Here is a 15,133-nt window from a genome sequence, read left to right as displayed (position 1 = left end):
TTTACTTTTCATGTTCATGTCTGATTCAGTTGGGCACCTCCAGCCTCCACGTCAGCAGCTTGTCGATCAGCATGCTCTTCAACACTGGCAGCCATGAGAACTCACTCCAGACCAAGAGCTTCTCTCAGCATTCATTGTGTGAATGAATCTAATAGGCATCCGTCAATAACCGTGAGACGTATTGTTTCTTCTTTATTTATTTCACCAAATCTACATTGGTTTATGAGCATATCCAGTTTCTCAACAAATTCATCTATGGTTTCACCAACTCTCTGTTGTTTTTGACAGAAAATATACTGTTTGTAATCTACATTAGGCACTGGATTGAACTTGAGGATCAAAGCCTATTTGATTTGACAGTACGTAACTTCATCAGCTCACTGCATTTTCTTTATGACTTCTTTTACACCATCACCAGAAAGGTTTTTGAGGTACTTGTAATCTTTTTGTTATCTGTTTCTTCCAGCACATCAATGAAATCATCAAATGTCTCTGTCTAAGCAGTCCATCTATCACCAATGTTTTGCTTTTTGGAGCTATCAAAAGGTGGTTGTGGTTTCATGAAGGTGGCAGCATTTTAACTATTCACAGGATTAGCTGACACTGCCACTGGAGTTCTCTCTGGCTCCCCTTGCCAGAAATCACAATCTGCTCCATTCATGTCTCTACCCTGGCCCTGCGATGTGCCACCTTCGGGGTCATTTTTTACAGGCTCTATCAGCAGAATGGCTTTCTGCTGAGCCTCTCATTGCTGCAAGTATGGACAGCTCCATAAGCACCACCACAGGCACTTCTTTTGGAGCCACCCTTAGCAGCAGTATGGTGACTCTCTTGAATAAGTTCTGATAAGTAGATTACCCTTTCATGTACTTGAGGTGTTGTGCTTTCAGTCTTTCTTTTCACTCTTTTAACAATAGGTTGAGCTCTGCCTTGCAGCGCTTTTGATTCCAGCGTTATTACATGTTCGACCGCTGCTAATTGCTTCACTTTCAAAACCTGGTTGTATCTGCCTTCAGCAGTAGCATTCTGCGTGCTGTATAGCACTTTATTGTGTAGTAACGCAGTACCTTTATGTATGACCTTCTTCATTGTTTCTTGACCACTGACACATAGACATCTCAGAAAAGCTCTCTTTACCTTCAAATGTTTTATATCAGCTGGAGTTGCACTTTGAATCTACATGCGCCACCCGTCAGTTCGGTACTTCGATGAAGGCACACTGGCATACACAGCACTTTGCTTGGATTACGGCAAACTCTCCAAGAGAGCACAGTCAATCTTTGGGTTGCTTATCCCCTCTCTAATTGCCAGTTGTCGCATCCTCCCCAGCCTGGGTATCCACCAATAAATACGCCACAAACTGAGCTACGTATTACACGTCTTTATTCTTCAGTGTGTAACCACAAACTCAACATTCTAAACTTGCATTCAGTGCACCATGTTCTAACATTTATGTCATCATGCTACAGAGTCCCTCAGGCTCCAATAAGGTTCCATCATCCATACACCCAAGGCACGACATACAGCAGCAGCCTCCTGGCAGCTCGATGAGAAAGTACAGACAGGCAAGCTGAAAGGCAATAGCCTCCCAGGAGTTGGATAAGAAGGAATCATTTAGATGGCTGCAGCAGAATCAGCCATAATTCAACAGTTGGTAAAGATTGGATTTCTTGATCTCAGGGAGGCTGGCCAAAGCCTCACAAAATTGTGCCATTATCTAGAGGGTTTGAGGCCAGGCTGTCCACGACTTCAAAGGGACATGTCATTGAGGCAACCATAATAAGAACTGGTGCTGACAAAACTATTTAAAAATGGCTACTCCAATGAAAAGTTAATTGCTTTAACTATAAAATGCATGTGTGATTAAAAGATTTGGTGTGACAAAAATGGTGTTGATTTAGTGTTCTTTTGAGATGTACAGTAGTCCCTCATGCATTCCAATTAAAGAACTTAAAACTGGATGCACCCAAACAGACTATAGCAGTGGTTTTCAAACTTTTTAATGTTGCACCCCACAAGTGGAAATAGAAATCATAGGGTCTCCCTCAGAATTTGTTACAATTATTGCAATTAGTTGGCGTAGCATTCCCCTCCCCATCCCCGGGATCACTTGAGATGCCCCTGGGGTGGCCACCCCCAAGTTTGAAGGCCCTGGCCTACAGTATCACAGTGAGACTAAAATACCTCTCTGTGATGATCGAAGGTGTGCTTGACAATTCCTCAAGCCAGTGGCTGGAGGGGGCTGAAATAAGTAAACCGATGGTCTAAAGGGGCTGACTCTAAGACTACTCTCTGTGTTTTGAACATAGTGGTTTAGCAATGTATTCACCAAACCTATAAATAACCAGAAAATAAATTAAGAGAAGCTGCAGGAACAGGAGCTAAGAGACATTAGGGGGTAAAAATCAGACAAATGAGAAAATTACATGGAAAGGAGCAAAATGGCAGAAAACGTACAAAGATTGGGAAATGAAAAGAGGAATGGAATGCAATGCAAAATAAAGGGAATAGAGCTAACTTTGGAACAAAAGTAACAAAGAGGTAATAAACAGAACAGAAAAAAACTGAGAATACAGCAAAACTAGAAACAAATTGGAAAATGTATATAACTTATTAAAATTCATGTAATTATATTTTAATAGGAAAATGGTGTTACATTAGTTTTTACATTCAAAATAGGATATTCAAATATTTTATAATTAAGTAATAAATATGCACTAGTTTTATATTTAAAAAAAAATAATAATATTTATTCATATTTTAACTATTCTAAAAAATGTAATTAAATGTAACACTATTTCATATGGGGTTTTACTTTAAATCCCTTCCTCCATTATTTTGGGAGAGTGTTGGAGTACCAGTGGTTGGCCATGTGCAGTGCTTGCTACAAAAGTATAATGGCCTAATTCACAAAGGTTAACTTGCACTCTATGTAAGTTTACGTTTGCTTTGGTATTCAGAAACAAGGAGTGAATAATACGTTTACAACTTCAGAGACTACGCAGTTGGGGAGGTGAACACATAAAAAGATAGGATATGTCAATTTTTATATGTGCGGAGTTCTCCACCCCGACTGTAGCCAGACACAACACAGATACAATAAAGTATTATCCAGCGCTGTGCTTATCTTTTACTTAAAATAAAGTACTTTAATTTCACAACAAAACTAAATACTATACAGTTATATAGGGCTCATGTAGGGGTTGGTTATCTCAGTTGTAATCTTTAGAAAGGTGCTACATTCCCATCTTCTGATATTCTCTCTCCTCACCATAGGAAATATCTTGTGATTACAGTCCTTGTCATACTGTGGGCATATGCATTAATTAGGCACAGGTGCAGACTACGTTAAATACCCCATGATAAAATGTGTAACTCAGTTATTGTCTTTTTATCCCTTATGTGTACTTGGCAAAAAAGTGTAAGCCTGCAACGCAGAGTCATCTTCACATTCAAGTCCCTCGTTCCAGTTTCAGGCTAAGCCAGATTTTTATCTGTTGGGTGGTGTTAGACTTTTTGCCTTACGCAGGGTCATCCATAGTCTTTTTGCCTCCTTCCGCCTGGTTTTTCTGACCTCTCGCTGTTGGCTCTAGGACTCTGAGCACTTTATCACTGCTGACCAGTGCTAAAGTGCAGGTGCTCTCCCATCTAAAATTGGTATGACTGGCTTATACCTAATTGGCATATTTAATTTACCTATAAGTCCCTTGTACAGTGGTATCTCTACACCCAGGGCCTGTAAATTAAATACTACTAGTGGGCCTGCAGCACTGCTTGCGCCACCCACTGAAGTAGACTTTCAAACCTGTCTCAGGCCTGCTAGCGCAGGGCCTGTGTGTGCAGTTTTCTGCCACAGGGACCTGGCATCTAAACTTACTTGCCAGGCCCAGAACTTTTACTATATGTAAGTCACCCCTAAGGTACGCCCTAGCTAGCCCTATGGGCAGGGTGCCATGTATGTAGAAAGGCAGGACATGTGCCATATTGCATGGCCTGTCCTGGTAGTGACAAACAGCCTAACTTGGTGTCTCACTGCTGTGAGTGCTGCCTTCTCATAGGAGTGCATTAGAAATGCCCTGCCTTATGTGTAAAGGGTATTGTCTGATTTATGAGGGGTAGCGTAGGCGTGTTTGGTATGGTTGTGATGGTGATGATAAATACTGCTTACTGGTGTGGGTGTATTTTTTATTACTATCACAGAAATGCCACTTGTAGAAAGTGCGCATTTATCTGTACTTATGACTCTGGTGTTTTGCAGCTTGACTCCAATCCACGTCTGGGCAGAGTGACAGTTGGGGCTTTGTGCATACTTTTCAGACAGCCTGTACACAGGGAGGGTGGAGGTGTCACAGAGGTGCATCTGCATACTGAATAGTCTTCCTGGGCTGAGAGAAGGGAGCGGCGGGGCACACCTACATTTGTAAAGGCTGTGCCCTGGCCTCACACAATAGGGTTGTTAATCCCCCACTGATGTTTGGAGCCTGTGCTGAAAGGAGAGAGGGGGCACTCCCAGAACCAGTTGTAACTGGCTGGAACCTCCTCTCCCTACCATGGTAAAACACTGTAAGAACTGACTATAAGTACAGGGGAATTTTCCCCACAATTTGGAGACTCTTGGAATCATCTTGGAACTGGACACCAAAGGCTGAAAGGACTCACCAGGAACCGCCATGGACTGCTGCTGCTGTGCTGACCTGTGACCTGCCTGGTCACTGTGAAGGACTTGCCACTTGCTGCCTTTCCCTTGTGCTGGCCTGTAGCTGGGCCCTCCACCTGAGGACCTTGTCTTAAGATTCTGCTCCCCAGGGGCAGGGTGCTGTGGCCCCTGACCCCTGCATCCATTTCTTCACGAGGGGTGCTTCTCCGTGGTTTGCAACGTGCTTATGGAGCCTTGGGAGCTCGTAGGCTCCTGGCTGCATTGTGCCCCTTTAAATAAGATCACCGCAGCGGCCCGGGAAGCTGGAAGAACACTTGCGCACCACATCGGGTGCAGGCGAGTGTCTGCTCGGGCCCCAGGAGGGGTCCGATCTTCTTGTGGCTTCACGGCAGGACCAGGGGAAGGCGCAGGGAGTGCCCCCTTCCTCCTGGCCTCTGCGGTAGGAGCAGGACGCTCCTTTTCTGCTGTTAGGTAAAACGGGCATTATTGTGCCCCCCCCTTGGTGGAAGGGCCAGTGGAGTCCCGGGGGGGCCCCCAGAGATCGCGGGTCCCGGGAGGGGCCTGTCAATAAACCGTAGGGGGTTCGTGGTGCCCCCCTCCTGCCCTAAGTTGTTTTTGCTGGCTTTGGCCCCCCTCGTGAGGGGGGGCCTGTCTATAAAAGGGAGGAGGTGCATGTCGCCCCCCTCTGACTCCAGAGTATAAGGGAGGCCCCCGTTTTGCGCATAGGAGCGCCGGGGGCCCCATTGTTCGCCTTCTAGGCACTGGAGGTGCCTTCATCCAACCAGGTACTGTTTAAAGGACCAATATAGTTGCAATCCAAAGTCCTATCTACAGACTTTTGTTTGATTCATACATTACCTACCTGCGTTTGATGTTTTTACATATGTGTATGCAAATGTTACTTTTATGGACATGCTTGCTAATATGTTTTAACTTGCCATATGTTTTCTAATGTTCCTACTATGGGCATTTTATGATATTCTTCTGACAGTGCTATAATAACGTGTTTTCCTGACTACTGCTTATGTTGCAGAATACTGAGTAACATGTGTGTTATGTGTGACTACTGCTAGGTTGCAGAGTAACTAATGTGTAAAGTTCTGACAACTGCTAAGGTAGCAGGATAGTACTGATATGTGATGTTTGGTCTGATAATTGCCTTGTGTACAATACAGTATATTTTCATATAATCTGGTGTTGTGTTTCCTTTGTGGTGGGGATATTGCGTCACGTGTGCTGTGTGTGTTGTGCAAACGCTTTACACATTGCCTCTGGGTTAAGCCTGACTGCTCGTGCCAAGCTCCCAAGGGGGTGAGCAGGGGTTATCTTGGACGTGTAACTCCCTTGCCCTGACTAGAGTGGGTAAGTTCTGCCTGGCTGAGGTGCATACCCTAGCCAACCAGAAACCCCATTTCTAACAGGTGGCGTTGCAGTTCTGGTGATGCAATGAGTTCTGTGGGGCAGCGGTGGTGAGCTCACATTGGAAGTATGGTTGGGGATGAAGTTGGTGTGGTACGCCTGCGCAACACTACTCATCTGTGGTGCAGATAGGTGCTCAGGTTTGACAGTAGAAGCCTCCAGGGCTAATTGTTCAGGTATGTAGTGTCTTCAGCATTTGGCACCTCTGGGCTGGTCATGGCTTTTCTGCTTTGGCCGTGACACTGCTCCCCTCCCTAAGGTCAGCTAGTTGTCACATCAATCACTAGAGTTCACAGTGGATTGCCAGTTGACACAGTGATGCTTGTTCTTGCAAACCTGCTAGTGCAGTTCACACAGGACCCTCAAAATGTCCACATCTTCAACAATAGAAACCGCAGTCCAGCCATCAGACCCAAGTGAATTTGTAAGAGAAGCCCTGTCTCCATGTTTCTTCTCTTCAGTCCTCAACCTCTGTCCTTGCACCATGTTTAACAACTGGTATCCAAAATGGACCCACTGGCCCAAGCACTCAGACCCTTATCACACAAAAAGTCCTATTGCCATACATGTAGTGCACATTCACTGAATACACATACACTTGATATTCACACATGTTGTCAGTGTAAGGTTGTGCAGCGTCACAATGTTGCCTTGGTCTTGACCTCTGACTAACCACTCAATTGGCAAGAATGGCAGGCATCTGTGGCCAAAAGACTAAAGGGTCCAACCTTTCCTTTTTATACCAACGTGTCCTGCTAATGGTACCTCGTGGACCAGTAAAATCAGGACATTTCTGTGCACCAGGAGAACCACTAGCTTCCTGCTAGCACCTGGCTCAGAGTAATGAGCTCACTATATAGCCAATCTCTCCTCCCAGCCAACATAATGACTTTCAACCACTCCCTATTAAACCTGTTCCTGGAATTCCTTTTAAATAAGCACAAGTGCATGGCACTCAACTTGTAATTGTGGAATTCCTTCTAGGTAGGTCCTATCAAACCCTACTGCTACGGCAGTGACACCCAGACACCAACACTGGTCCTCTTCAGTTGTTTCTTCCTCTTCTCCTTCAGAAACAGGGGTGATGGATGCCATGGCCTGTGCCTTCTTAGAGTTTGTCTCGATCTGCTCATTATCTTTCTCTGAGACAGCCTGACACTACAGCACACCTCCCCTGGGTTCCTAACTTGGTACCCTCCCTCGAGTCCATCACGTTTTTCCTATCGCCCAATTTCTCTAACTGGTCCTAACAAAACCTACAAGGATTTCCATGGAATTGTTTCTGGGAACCCTCTAACCCCTTTCCAAAAACAAATTCCTTAACTGATATAAGAACAAGGTGTCACTGGTATTTGCAATTTTACCGTGCAGGTAATGCTGTATTTAAGCTTAACTTATTGTTCTGTTCAAGATAGTTGGAACAGAACTGTATAGATCCTACAACACTTTCTGCCAATTGCCAGGCCCTGTTTCGGGGCCACAGTGCAGACAGACTATAAGGCCCCAATCGTGGTAGTTCAGGTGATTTGCAAATAGTGTCCTGGAGTTAATTATGCAATAGCTCTGTGAGCCCAGCCAAATACAATTCTTTCCACACTTGACTCACTCTGAGGTAATGAGCAGGGAGGTTGTGGGGGGACAGAACTCAAGTCATTCAAAAGACACAATAATGTTTTATGTAGGCTAGGGTTAATCTCATAACAAAACATAATATTACACAGTTAAATGGAAATGCATGTGCAAGGTTGTTATCTCAGTTATGACCTTCAGGAAGGCACCATATCCCCCTTCTGGTATTCTATTTTGTTACAATAGGGACTATTTGTGACTACAGTCATAAGTATTCTGTGGGCATCTACTCTAATTAGACACAGGTGCAGGTTACTTCAAATATCCCACTGATCAAATGTGTAACTCATTTTAACACCTTTTGTGTTTACTTGGCAAAAAGCCTTAAGCCCATGTGGAAGACATATCTGTACATTATAGGCTAAGCCCTACGTTTATGTACTGGCTGGTGCTGTAGTTCTAGTGTTGTGGTGGGTGTGGTTCATGTACACAAACTTGCAGCAGAAATTTCACTTCTGCGGGGGCTAAAGCCATGAACTCAAGTTGGAAGAATGGCCATGGGATGAAGTTAGTGCTGCAGACCTACACATCAGCATTTGTCTTCAGTAGTGGCAACCTTTGGCAGATGCAAACAGGTGCTGGGGTAAAGCAATGCAGCTCATCTACCCATTGTCATCAATGGTACCACCAGTCTCATGGTAGATTTGACGGTTGACACTGTGATTCATGCTCTTTGAAAAGGCTTGGTGCAGTTCACAAAGAAACGCTTAGAGAGACCCCTTCATAGCATGTGTTGCTTCTGGCTTCACTGCCTGTGGTATTACGTTTCTCTGGGTTCTCCCCCATGGCGGGAACACACTAGGTTTCTCTTTATGAGCAGTCCTTCCTTATGTAGGGCTAGGCACACTCCATCCCTCTCTTAGTAGGCAGACTTCTAGGCACTTTAGGCAGATACTCGGTTTTCCCCTCCTTCACTTTAGTGTCTGGGTCCTTCTTCCAGTCACAGAAATGCAGGCAATGCCCTTTCATTGTCTCAGGAAGCTGTCCTCATCCTCCATCTTGCGCTATGCTAAACCGGGGCACCCAACATGGATCGAACAGGACCCAGTAATCAAACTTGCACTACACACATAGGCCCTCATTCTGACCTTGGCGGTCTTTTCGCGAGACCGCCGAGTTACCGCCGCGGTGAAGACCGCCGACCGCGGCGGTATGCCGCTGTGCGCATTCTGACCGCTGGGAGCGTTCCGCCGGAAAACCGCCAGCAGCCACACTGGCGGTCAGCGGGAAAGTGGAGACTGGTCAACCTCCACCGCCACGCCAGCAGAACACCGCCCACAGAATTACGACCCACATTTCTGTGTGGCGGTCTTCTGTTGGCGGTCTTCTGTTGGCGGTCACCTCCCCATGGCTCCTGTCACCTCCCGGAGGACCAACGCACAAGGTAAGTTGATCGTCCGTGAGGGGAGGGGGTGGGGGGGTGTTGTGTGATGTGTGCGTGCATGGGGGTGTGCGTGTGAGTGTGTAGAGGGGGTGTGTGAGTGCGTGCATGCGGGCGGGGAGTGCTGCTGTGCCTATGGGCAATGTGTGTAGTTCGGCGGGTGCGCATGTCGGCATGTATGTGTGCGGGTATGTGTCCCCGTTGTGTATGTGTGTGTGTAGGGGGTGTGTATATGTGCATGTTGGGGGTGTGTGCATGTCGGGGTGCGTGTATGTGCATGTCGGGGTGGGGTGGGGAGGGGGTTCGTACCACCTCTGGGGGATGGCAGGGGGGTGGAGGGTGTGGGGGGAGGACTCGGGGGGGCAGTGGGGGGTGGGGGAGACCCCTATCAGTGCCAGGGAAGGAATTCCCTGGCCCCGATAGTGCCTACCGCCATGGTTCGCATGGCGGTTCCCGAACGCCAGAAACCGCGGCGGTAAGCAGGGTCATGATACCGTTGGCGGTCTTGGGTCGACCGCCGGACCGGAGTGCGCAGACTCCAGCCCCTCGGTCATGACCGCCGTGGCTGTCGGAGTGGGGAAGTGGCGGTCGGTCGCGGCGGTGACCGCCGCGGTCAGAATGCCATTTTTAATACCGCCGATCTGTTCGCGGTCCGACCGCCGCCTCTCCGCCGACCGCCAAGGTCAGAATGAGGGCCATAGTCCTACTGCCATACATGTGTTACACATTAATTACCATATATGTGTTACACATGCATACTGGATGTCGGCGCATTGTTCTGAGGGTTAACTTAACAGCAGAACTGTACACAAGAGGGGTCAGTAGCTCACACTCTTTCTGACACAGATAAAAAGGTCTGGTCACACTAAAGATTAACTAGACATAGTACGCTGCACCATCACTTTATGTGTCTCATCACAGGCATTGACTCTTGTCTGTGCCTAGGACACATATGGTGTGCCGTCCCAGATCACAGAAGAGGTTCTGGAACCACGCACATGCTTTGGCCTCTGTGCACGTTATATTGTGGTGTCACTATGGACAAATAAATATGACAAAAATATCAGTTTTAGTGATTTCTCTGGTACACTGGCTTGATCTCAGCCTTAAGGGAAGTGTGATAGCATTCTGGGACAACATCTATTCTCATCTAGTACTGAAGGGTTTCCTCTGGAAGTTAGAACAAGTACAAGGTATTAGTTCCAGAGGCTCAGTATGTGTCTGGAACTGAAGGCATTAGCAAGAAGCCAGTGTCCAACCAGAATATGTTTCACCTTCAGGTTTGAACTTCCAACCAACTACAGTAAGCAACATTTTACAGCACTGTCTGAGAGAGAGCAGAATTGGGAAGTGGAGTAAGCATTCAACATCAAAAAAATATGTTTCACAAGCAGCTTCTGATGGGCCAGAAATGGAAGAAATGTGTATTCCAGCCCAGCTTCTGAAAAAGGAAACAAACAACCAGGGTCTCTGCAGTACAGGTATCATGAGTGTCTACTGGCAGGCAGTCTCATCCACAAGGATAAAAGTGACCTTAAGGGACCCTCCATCTTTATTCACAATCTCTGTGTCCCTTTGGGCAGTACCTTTCATGCAGCACATGGACTCCACACACACCACATATAACTGATAAACACAGTTTCCACTTAGGAGGAGGCCAAATGGCATGTAAAGGGGGTCTGGACTGATTATATTGGATGGGCCACTAGGGTCCTTACTAAAAGGTAAAGGCAAAAAGGCCTTTGTCTCTTGCATATTAAATACTGTTGACAAACACTAGTCTCCTTATAGCCAGGGCAGTTTTGCAAGTGTGCTGCAGTGATGTTTTGGATTTGCTGAGTTTGTCACATAATCCATCATCTACTGCATAATTTGTAGATTTCACCCAAAAACTTTTTTCATAAAGGTAATTTTACAGGTGTAGATTTACACGGAGTAAATTTACTCTTAAGCTTTTGAGTAGCCTTACAGTTTTGGGCTATTCACAAAATCTGAATGTGAAGCTACTCAAAAGTGTACACTTACATGTCCTAACCACCTAAAACAGGGGGTGGAGTCAGTAAAACACCATAAATGAATGCACATTTCCTACTAGTGGTGAATACACAACCATATTTGATGTTCTTCTCACTTGGCGTGACACTCCAGAATCGGGATGGAGATCTTGCTATGAAAAGATATAGGAAAAAGTTTAAAAGTTTATTACAATTTATATAAAATGTTTGAAAAAAGTTTATGTTAAATAAGTTTATACATTTAATTAAAATGTCGAACAAGTAGAACTGCTAATGCACTTTTAACTTACATGATAATTAATTATTACAATATATTTAATTTATTACCTTAAAATGAATGTTATTTATAAATTTGAATAAATAAAACATTACCTAAAATATACATTTTATATTCATTCATTATGCACTGAAAATACTAGCATCCTTGTTTAAAATTATTTTAAAATAATTTAAATATTTTTATTACAAATATATACAAAAGGGAACATATTCATCAGCATATTAATAATTACTTTTTATTGAATTATAATTATTTAAACATTAAATTATATTTTTATGTATCTGAAAAAATAACGTTCACATGTAGCCTGGGTCCTACGGAGTGGAGAATTCCCTACAGTAAACTACAAAAAAAGTTTAAACCTTTATAAAACTTGAAAAAATTACTAAAAAATTGTTCAAGTTAAAGAATAATGTAAGTTCATTGTGTATATTTATCTTAAATGTAAAAAAAAGTTCAAAAGGTACAGCACTGTTAACTTTTTTCCAATTAAATAATAATTGTAATACTTATATTAAATTATTAGGATCACACACACCTTTATTCGGCTATCAGCCATAAAAGGATAAAACATCAAAATAGTCATCATCATAAGATATTAAATAATTGTACAAATACTATAAAAAAGAAAATAAAAAAAAATATTTACATGAGTAATAAATAGTACTTCTAAAAAACCTTAAAATACATCAATTAACAACAGTCCTAGCACTAAGAAGCCAAATGTTTCTATAGTTCGTGTCCTGCCCAAGCATTATCAATATCCCATGGGCTATCCGTAGAGACTAGATAACCATTTTATAACAGTTAACGACTGTAAAAAAAGGGAATGAAAAACTCCGTGAGTGAAAAAAAAAAAGGTAATTTAAGCTCTCACTAGTGTATATCCGGAGTCCATTAACTTGCAAGAGAGAGCTCCCATTTGCCATTTCAGGCACCATAAATTTAACTTTAGGGGTTTATCTGGATTAGAACACCTAGAGCCTCAGGCCCGCCTTGTCTCTGATAAATGAAATTGCTAAAAGAAACCGGCTTATACCAAAAACAACAAATGGAATAGTACTAGATCTCAAGAATCTAGCCGCTTCGTTATAGTTTCTGATTCCTACATTCCTGCAAATAGGTTGAATCCATTTTCTCCTTAGTTTGTCATAAGCTTTGCAGGCTAAGAGAACATGATCCGCCGTTTCAGAGGTCTCCATATTACACAACCCACATGTCGCCTCGTGTCTTCTCCCACTCTGGGGGCCCCATTTTGAAGTAAAAGCCCTGACCTGGAGAATCCCATATCGAAACTTCAAAAATAGTACTTTTGCTCGCCTGGGTTGGATAGTATCTATCCATTCCTCAGCTCTTGGTATTGGTTTAATATCCAGGAAACTTGAGGTTAGTCTACCAAGGTCCTTGCTGTGGAGGGGGCTGAATAGAGAGAAGTCCCAATATACTTGCTTTAATCGAATCTTAGATTGTGTTGTGAGTGTATGCGGTTCTTCCCAATAGGATTACAGCCCTAAATTGTAGAACCAATACCTTATGTAGTGGAGCCACGGAAGGGAGATGGTCTTGTCCAGGTCCATGATCTCGATTAGTACTTGCCTATATTGGATCAGTTCAGGAGTTGTCCAAAGTCTACACCAGTAAAGCAATGGCATCAGGGCTGCCAATTTACCTATTTGTTTCATATTAATATCATAGGTTAGAGGAATCAGAGTAGATGGAGGCAATCCCAATACCCCCCTCATGAAATTGTTTTCATGGGTTACCAGCGGGGTTAAGTTTGTGGTTCCCCAGAGCTTGGCACCATATAAGGCAGCAGCCTGTGCTTTGTACCTATAGATCTCAAATACTGGTGAAACTATCCTGGATCTTGAGCTTTTATAATTTTTGCTAATCGCCATGGAACTGTGGACTAAGGAGATTGCAGCTTTATTGACGTGCGGTGCCCATGACAGCTTGGCGTCCAACAGTATCCCTAGATAGTTAAAGTTTTTTACACGTTCCAATTCCTGCCCTCTAATCAGAATGTTTCTCTTGAGTGCTTTATGGTGGTTGACAGTCAGATATTTAGTCTTATTTGTGTTTATTTCTAGTCCCTTCGAGCTACAGTACTCACTAAATTTCCCTAGTAGGGTTTGCAAGCCCATGGGATTTTGAGATATTAAGATGGTATTGTCTGCAAAAAGGAGGGCAGGAACTGGATCTCCATTCAGTCTTGGTGAGTCATGGTTACTCTGTTTTAGGTACTCAACCAGATCATTAATATAGAATGAAAAGAGAGTTGGGGCAAGCACACAACCCTGCCTCACCGCCCTCTTGATGGGTATTGGGTCTGTCAACTCTACCCTTGTACCCCACCGAACCTTTGCAAATGTGTTTTCGTGCAACCTCTCCAACTGGCACAGGAGACTCCCTGGCATGCCCTGTTTCCCTAATGCAGCCCATAAAGAGTCTCTTGGCACCAAATCAAAGGCCGCACGCAAATCCACGAAAGCAATATAGAGGTGGCCCTTCATTAATTTAGTGTATTTCCACATTATTGCCAGTAGCCTAAAGGCTTGATCGATTGTACTTGTCTGCTGTCTAAATCCTGCTTGATATATAGTCAATATGCTGTTTTCTTCTATCCAGCAGCTAATTCTAATCAGCAACTGCCTAGCATAGATGTTTTGCATAACATCAATGAGGCTGATTGGCCTATAACTCCCAGGATCTTCCCTAGATACTTTTTTATAGACTGGGATTATTTCTGCCCCTTTCCATGTCTCTGGCACTGGACCTCCTCTTGCTATAGCGTTGCTTAGTAGATTTATATAGGGTGCCCAAGTTTCTATACTATGTTTGAACATATCCCCAGGGATCTTATCCAAACCGGGGGCTTTTCCTGGCTTGATCGCTTTAATGGCAGTCACCGTCTCCTCCAGGCTGAATTGTATATCAGGTAAAATGCCCCAAGCAGCTAGAATTTTGTGCTTGGAGGAATAAAAGTCAAGGTTGGGGGGATCAGAGTAAAGGTATGTAAATGGTTAACCCACGCTTTAGAGTCTATATGATGTTCTGTATTGAATATCCCCACTTTACTGCTGTGAGTAACTATTTTCCAGAAGGTCACTGCGTCATTACGTTTGGCTGCTTCCAGCAGATCTTGCCATTTTTTGTCCTCCCAATTACTTTGGGCTGTAGCCAGTATTTTCTTATAGCTAGCCCTTGCCTGTTGTACAGCTAGTGGATTTTTTTGTTTTAGGGCCTCTATCAACATTGTTTTCCCCTCCCTGCATTTGGTGGTATACCATGGACTGGATAGGGTGGTTTGCACCTTCTCCTTTTTATGCTTTTGCTGTAACTGTTTGGTTAGATAAGGTCTTAGTGCAGTGCTCATTGACTGATGGATGGCCATGATGGGGATATCAATACAATTTTTATGAGCATGAGGCTCCAAATGATCAGCATATATATTATAAATATTTGTCATAACGCCCAAGTTGCCTAATATTGCTGGCCATTTTACAACCCTTCTATTATTGCTAAGAGTGGGTTGTAACTCCACCTTATCATGTTCTATATGTTCTAGATCCAGGAGGTGGCCCCTGGGTTCGATTATTAGCGGAAAATTATCACTTTCCCTCCTTTTGTCTATTTTAAAAGTCACTAGTCTTTCCCATGTACTTATGCTATGCATAATATAGTCTATTTTCGAGGTTGAATTGCCTCTCTGGAAAGTAACCATATTAAGGCCTCCTTCACCCATTCTGCCA

The sequence above is a fragment of the Pleurodeles waltl genome, chromosome 6, assembly GCF_031143425.1.
Source record: "Pleurodeles waltl isolate 20211129_DDA chromosome 6, aPleWal1.hap1.20221129, whole genome shotgun sequence".
Lineage (NCBI taxonomy): Eukaryota > Metazoa > Chordata > Amphibia > Caudata > Salamandridae > Pleurodeles > Pleurodeles waltl.
This window is presented reverse-complemented; position numbering follows the sequence as displayed.